Source organism: Nicotiana attenuata, chromosome 9 (assembly GCF_001879085.1).
Source record: "Nicotiana attenuata strain UT chromosome 9, NIATTr2, whole genome shotgun sequence".
In the NCBI taxonomy this organism is placed as follows: domain Eukaryota; kingdom Viridiplantae; phylum Streptophyta; class Magnoliopsida; order Solanales; family Solanaceae; genus Nicotiana; species Nicotiana attenuata.
In genome coordinates this window covers 46,020,956-46,028,787 of record NC_031997.1, presented here as the reverse complement: position 1 = coordinate 46,028,787, position 7,832 = coordinate 46,020,956, and positions in this window count along the sequence as shown.

The window sequence follows — 7,832 nt, the reverse complement described above, 5'->3', positions numbered from 1 at the left end:
TGAACAAGTAGCAGTAGACGATTCTGAACTAGCTGTGAGTCCAACAGTAGAGATTGATGATGTTGAGGATCAAGCAGACACAAGCTAACCACCTGATGTTGATTTGCATACTAGGAATTCCAATAGAGTTTCAAGACCATCTATTTGGCTAAAGATTACATTACCACATGCAAGTCACAGTCCAAGCCGTACTGTATCTCCAACTCTGTATCCTACAATCATTTATCTAACAATTATCAAGCTTATTTAGGAGTGTTTGCAACAGAAGTTGAGCCTAAATCCTTCAAGGAAGCATGCAAGAACAAGAACTGGATAGAAGCAATGTCCCGGGAAATTAAGGTTCTTGAGGACAATGCTACTTGGAGATAGTTGACTTTCCAGTAGGTAAGCAAGCAATAGGATCTAAATGGGTGTTCAAGATCAAGTACAAAGCAAATGGGGAAATAGAGAGATACAAAACTAGATTAGTGGCAAAGGGTTATACTCAACAAGAAGGTTTGGATTATCGTGAAACCTTCTCTCCTGTGGTAAAGATGGTAACTGTGAGGACAGTGATCAACATTGCAGCATCAAGAGGTTGGTCTTTGTTCCAAATGGATGTGAACAATGCATTTTTTCAAGGAGAACTCTATGAGGAAGTCTATATGGACTTACCTCAAGGTTTTCAGAAACAAGGGGATGTAACGACCCGGCCGGTCATTTTTGGAAATTACGCCCCGTTCCCCCATTAACTGCTTCCCCTAAGTTCATTTCTGCTATTTTGGTTTGCCGAGACGTTCGGTGTTGAGTTTTTGGAAAAGTTTTGGGACACTTAGTCCCTAAATGAGAGCTTAAGTGTTGAAAAGTGATCCGTAGTCGGAACAGTATGAAGACGACCTCGGAATGGAAATCCGATGGTTCCGTTAGCTCCGTTAGGTGATTTCGGGGTTGGAAGCGTGTTCGGAATGTATTGTGGGAGCTCGTAGCTCATTTAGGCTTGAAATGCCGAAGTTTAAATTTTTGAAGTTTCCGGTTCGATAGTGAGTTTTTGATCCGAGGGTCGGATTGGAATTCCGGAAGTTGCAGTAGCTCCCTCATGTCATTTGGGATGTGTGTGCAAAATTTTAGGTCATTCGGACGTGTTTTGGTTAGGTTTTTTATCGAAAGCGTATTTGGAAGAAACTTGTAGTTCTTAGGCTTGAATCTTTGATTTAATCGAGTTTCCGGTGTTGGTTTGGGTGTTTAAAGGATTTGTACAGGTTTGAATAAGGTATTAGGTGGTATTGGTGCTTTTGGTTGAGGTCCCGGGGGCCTTGGGATGATTTCGGGTGGTTAACGGCAAAATTTGAGAAGTGTTGCAGCAGCTGAAGTTTTTCCCATCTGGTATTTTCGCTTCTACGGCTTGGGAACCGCAGAAGCGGCCATAGCATCGCAGGAGCGAATTTGGGCTCCCTCAGTTTTTTCCGCAGGTGCGGAGGATCTACCACAGATGCGGTTACGCACCTGCGAGGCTTCTATCGCAGATGCGGCCCTGAGTCTTTTGTGAGAAACCGCAGAAGCGGTAAGTATTTCGCAGAAGCGGCAACCTCAGGTGCGGTTTAAGACCGCATAAGCGAAACATTGGATTTTTAATGAAAAACCGCAGAAGCGGCTCGTAGTCCGCAGAAGCGGGACCGCAGAAGCGGTCCCTTGTCCGCAGAAGCGGAAATGACTGTTCAGAAATATCAATTTCGAGGGTTAAATTTCATAAGTTTGAAAATCGATTGAGAGCTCGGGAGAAGGCGATTTTGAGTGGGTTTTGAAGAAAAAATCATTGGGTAACGTTTCCTTGATCCCTTTTCATTATATTTCATCATTATATAGCTAAATACATCATTGGAATTCGAATTTAGGATCAAAAGTTGGTTAATTTGGGGTAAAACTTCATTACCTAAACTATTGAGTTTTGAGTGGGCATTTGACCTCCGATTTGGGAGATTTTTATATGGTTAGACTCGTGAGAGTACGGGGGTTATAAAGATGTGAATATTATTCGATTCCGAGACGTTGGCTTGAGGGGCGTTTTGGTCATTTTATCTATTTTCGCGCCCTAGCTTTAATTTTAATAGTGGAATCAGTTGTTTGCAATATTATTTACGATATGTAATTGAATTGAATAGATTTGGGCCATTTGGAGTCGGATACTCGTGGTAAAGGCGTGGTTTCTATTGATATTGAGCCGTTTCGAGGTAAGTGGCTTGTTTAACCTTGTGTGGGGGGACCTTTCCCCTTAGGATCTGTTATTTGTTGATTTGAGTGCCTTGTACGCGAGGTGACGGGCTCATACTTGAGCCAATTGTTGAAAATCCGGTTTCCTTAAGATATTGAGATTGAGTTCCTTTCATATTTGCTTTATTCTACTTGCAATTATAACCTGTGCTAGATTAGGAAAACATGTTTAGTTGATTTAACTTGCCTAATTGCTTAAGTTGCCTTGACTGTATTACGTGGAGCATGCTAGGCCAGTACTACCTGTTGCTTGTCTTTTGTACTTCATTTCCGTGTACCTTCTGGTTGTGATTGCGCATTTTCATTGGGACTACGGATGTGGGATTCCGGTAGCTCCCCCCCCTTGTTTGTTTACTTTGGGACTGCGGGTTCGATTCCCGATAGATCCCCCTGCACTTTTACTTTGGGACTGCGGGTTAGATTCCCGATAGATCCCCCTGCACCTTTACTTTGGGACTGCGGGTTAGATTCCCGATAGATCCCTCTGCACTTTTACTTTGGGACTGCGGGTTAGATTCCCGGTAGATCCCCCAGCACATTGGTGGTTGGACTACGGGACGGTATCCCGGGAGATCCTTCGGATGTACACATATGATGGACTACGGGACGGTATTCCGGGAGATCCACTAGACAGTTGAGAAAAAGGGCTACAGGACGGTATCCTGGGAGACCCTCATTGTTATCATTGGTATTGAGCTGTGTTTACTCTGTGTTTATTCTGTACTCGTGTAGTTGTTATAGCTTCGTTGACTTGTCTTATCTCACTGCTGTACTTATTATATCTGTCAGATTTTTATATTGTTAAATTGTTATTATTATTATGTTTTGTCTCAGTAGGGCCCTGACCTTCCTCGTCACTACCCAACCGAGGTTAGGCTTGGCACTTACTGAGTACCGCTGTGGTGTACTCATGCCCTTCCTGCACATGTTTTTCATGTGCAGATCATCCAGGTACCTCCACTCAGGCGCACTATCAGTGAGGCAGGAGGACTACGGAGACTTCGAGGTAGATCTGCTGCGTCCGCAGACCGACGAGTCTCCCTCTTATTCTATCTTCAGTACTTAGTTTTCCTTCTTTTCGGTTGTTAGAAATTCTGGAGTTTGGAACCCTTACTATACACTTCTGTAGCCTGTGTTGCCCGTGAGGTTCCGGGTTTTGGGAATTGTTTTAGACTTGTGATATTGAGTTGTTCTTGCCAAGTGGCATTTTGTACAGTTTCCTTTAGATATTTGATTTGATTTTCTCTATTTTTCCGCAATTATTATATTTCCGCAAATGTTAGGCTTACCTGGTCATGAGGGCCAGGCGCCGTCATGACATGTTCACGGTTGGTGAACTAGGGTCGTGACAGGGGAGAACAAGTGGTGCAAACTATTGAAATCTCTATATGGCCTTAAACAGGCCTCAGGGCAATGGAACATTAAACTTACTGAAGCTTTACTGGAATGTGGTTACTCTCAAAGTGCTCATGATCACTCTCTATTCACTAAGGAGACAGGTCCTCACATTGTTATAATCCTAGTGTATGTGGATGATTTGCTTATAACTGGCAGCAATGTAGAATTGATAGAGGAGGCTAAACAGACTCTACACAGCTCTTTTAAGGTGAAGGACCTAGGAGAACTTCGTTATTTCCTTGGAATAGAAGTTCTGAGATCAAAGGAAGGGATACTGCTCACTCAAAGAAAGTATGCTTTGCAATTGATCTCAGAAGCTGGACTTGCAGCAGCCAAACCAATCTCTACTCCCATTGAACTGAATCAGAAATTGACTACCATTGATTATGACAAGCATGTAGAAGTCAAGGGGGATGAGGAACTGGAAGACATTGGAAGCTATCAAAGACTTATTGAGAAGTTACTCTACCTAACCATTACTAGACTAGACCTCATCTTTGCAGTTCAAGTACTTAGCCAATTCATGCAACACCCCAAACAATCCCATTGAGATGCAGCATTGCGAGTGGTCAGATATGTGAAATCAGCTCCTGGGCTTGGAATTTTGCTAAGTACTGGACCTATCAATAACATATCTGCTTATTGTGATTCTGACTGGGCATCCTGCCCAATACCAGAAGATCAATCACAAGATACATCATCAAATTGGGAAATTCTCTACTTTCCTGGAAGTCCAAAAAATAGCAGACTGTGAGTCGAAGTTCTGCAGAGGCTGAGTACAGGAGTCTAGCAACAACAGCAGAAATTACTTGGTTTCTAGGACTGCTGAAGGAGCTTCAAGTTCATGTCCATCAACCAGTTCCTCTGCATTGTGACAGTAAGGCTGCTTTACAAATAGCTGTCAATCCCATCTTTCATGAAATAACCAAACACATTGAAATAGATTGCCATTTTGTTCGAGAAAAGATCAAGGCTGGACAATTGACACCACAATATATTTCTACCAGTCTACAACAGGTTGACCTTATGACCAAGGGTCTAGGATCAGCACAACATCATTTCCTCTTGTCCAAGCTTGGTGTGCTTAATGTGTTTCACCTACCATCTTGAAGGGGAGTATTGAGATACACACTAATTATACATAGACTAAGCTGAGGGTGATAGAAACTAAGCGTACACCAGACTGTATAGAGAACCAGATTCTCTATCAGTTCCCACCGTAAGCAACAGACTGTAAAACCAACCAGTATAGGGAATCAGGTCCTCTAATTGTTCCCACAGTAACTTGGCAGTAAATAAAGAGCACAGAGGATTTTTACGTGGAAAAATCCCAACTCAAGGGGACAAAAACCACGACCTACACTTGTATGCTTTCAACTTCACTAATTTGTAAACACACTATTACAAGTCATTTTGCAATGACTCTATTATAAAGACTTCAACTCAACTAACTTGTGATACACTTACCACAAGCCATTTTGTCAGTCACTAGTTATAAAGACTTCAACTCAACTAACTTGTGATACATTTACCACAAGCCACTTTGTCACTCACTAGTTACAAAGACTTCAACTCAACTAACTTGTGATGCACTTACCACAAGCCACTTTGTAATAACTCTATTACAAAGACTTCACAACTCGACTAACTCTAGCCAAGACACAAACACAAGGATTTATGATTTTACAAAGGGTTTCCTACACAATGCTTCTAACTAAGCTAAGTAGGAGTTACAAATGAAGAACAAATAACAAAGACTCAACAAACCTAAGGACTTAAGATATCTTCAATCTTTGGATCTGGTCCTTGAGGTTGCAGCAGCTTTGTTCTTGAGAGCGGTTATGTCTAGCACTTGAGAGAATATCTTCTTTTTGATTTTTGCAAGTGTTGGAGAGATAAAATCTCTTGCCTCATGTTGATAATATGTGTATGTGATGTCATCAAGGATGATGCAATAAAGTGTCCTTTAGTTTGGCCTTAGCAAGCTACAGTCGTGCTGCTGCACTGCTGCCAGACGATACAGTGCAGCAGTCTGCCAGACGGTACAGTGCAACAGCTTTTATAGTTGTAGAGTTGACTGTACAACGATGAGGGAAACTGATCCCTATCTGGTCCCTCTGCTGTTTCCTTATCTGATTTCATTGAGAATTGGACCGGACATCTGACTAGTCATTCGGAATGCAAGGGAACTTAATTGTATGAGATTTCTTATCTTGTTCTCTCATGAAATAAGTTGTTTTACCTTCCTTGATTGTATTTATATATGTGTGACATCACTTACAATGATGTAAGCAAGGTAGGTAAAAAGCCTTCCACAAAAAGTTGGCTGCTGCACTGTTCCTGTACAGTAGCGTGTGCAGGCAGCAACTTTCCAGCTAGAGAGTTGACTTCATATAGTCTCCTCGGGAACCGGTAGGGACCTGTTCCCTCAGTTGTTCCTTCCACTCTGAAGAGTTGTGTTATATCCTACGCTGGATCCCAATCTAGAACTTTGTGATCTTAAGGTCTTGTAAATGTGTAACAGGTTCCTTATCTGGTTCTGGATGGTAAGTTTGTTAGATCATCAAAACATAAAGTAAAGTACTTATGCCCAAAGTACTTGTAACCTATCAGAGGGACCTAAGTGTAAAGATTAGAAAGCTTTGTCCTAAAAAAGGAAAAGCTGTTAAGGTAATTAGAAGTGGGACTTTATATAATAGCCCACACGTGTATTTCTTCTTCTTCTTCCTTAAGACAAATATACAGAGCTTCTTCTTCATCTCATTTCCTCTCTAGATTCACTTTCGGATTCACTTGCATTTTGCATTACTACGTAGATTGAATCAATTTTATCACGAACTTTTCTTTTCTTTTTTCCCCCCTATTCTCTTCACCCATTCTCTCTTCCCAATTCTCTGAGAAAACCTTAATTTCCTCACAAAATCCGTATTTTTCAATAAGAAAATCAAAATCGATAAACATCATTTACTTTTTAGTTTGATTTGATTTACCTATTTAGAAAATTGAGAAGTTGATTTGGTTATTACATAAGGAAAAACTAATCCATCTCAAACCACAATAATAATACTAATATTGGCAAACATTTCTAGACTAGAGAGGGGCAAATTGTAAGCTTTCTTAATTTCTTCTCTTTTCTTAATTTGATTATTAATTGTTGACTATGGCCACTCTACCTACATGTAATGAAATTGGTCCAATACAATTAATTTTTTGACAAAACTTGACAAAATCGTTACTTCTCAAGTAGGAATATTATTCTTTTTTGTCATGTTAAAGAAATGATTCTCCTATATACACTGTATCTTTTAGCTTTAACAAAACTGTCATGTGACTGATCTAACATATTGTTTAAGTCAAATCAAACGTGCTGAATTTTTTGCCTATCATTGTTTGAATAACTTGTCTATGGCTTCCCTTTGATTTCAGTGAATGACATTCGAGATTGAAATTATTGTGTTACATATTTAATTTGTTTTATTCCTCAAAACAAATGTGTATGGTTCTCTACTTGTTCGCGAAATTTTGAGGATATTTATGTTTTTTGTTATCAATTTAACTAAATAGTGTAAATTAATGTTTAAATGCCCATAATATTTGACCAATTACAATTTATTAATTCTTGCTTAGTGTTCTTTACCTTTTACATTTTAACATATTAGGCTTCGATATACATGAGGTAAGTGTCAACATAACTTACCGTGTGAATAACCTTCTAGGAAGAGAATCACATTTTCCACTTCTGAGGTTTAAATCGAAATTTTGAATTTGTTATTCAGAATTTTTAAAATGTCATTTCACTTTTTTTTTAATCTGCAAAAGCTTTTAGACTGAAGATTATTGAAGATAGAAATAATAAAAAGGTGCAAGAACTCATCATTCATGAAGACACATCATCTTCTTTACTAGTAGATAATGTTCAAGAAGATGTGGGTCTCTTGATTTTCAATTTTTACAAAATTTACCTTTTTTATTGTTTAATGTGCAGCGGGAGGAAGGATCAGATGGGGGATCAAAAAAATCAAAGGACTTGAAGACCCAAAATATACACACATTTGAAATATATTGTTTTCATTTTTTTGTTTATAGTATAGTATTTGTATAAATTATCACATAGTAATGTCATCATTTATATTAATGAGATTAAATTTCAGTTAGTAAGATGTTAGGATATAGGGTAAAATATGATA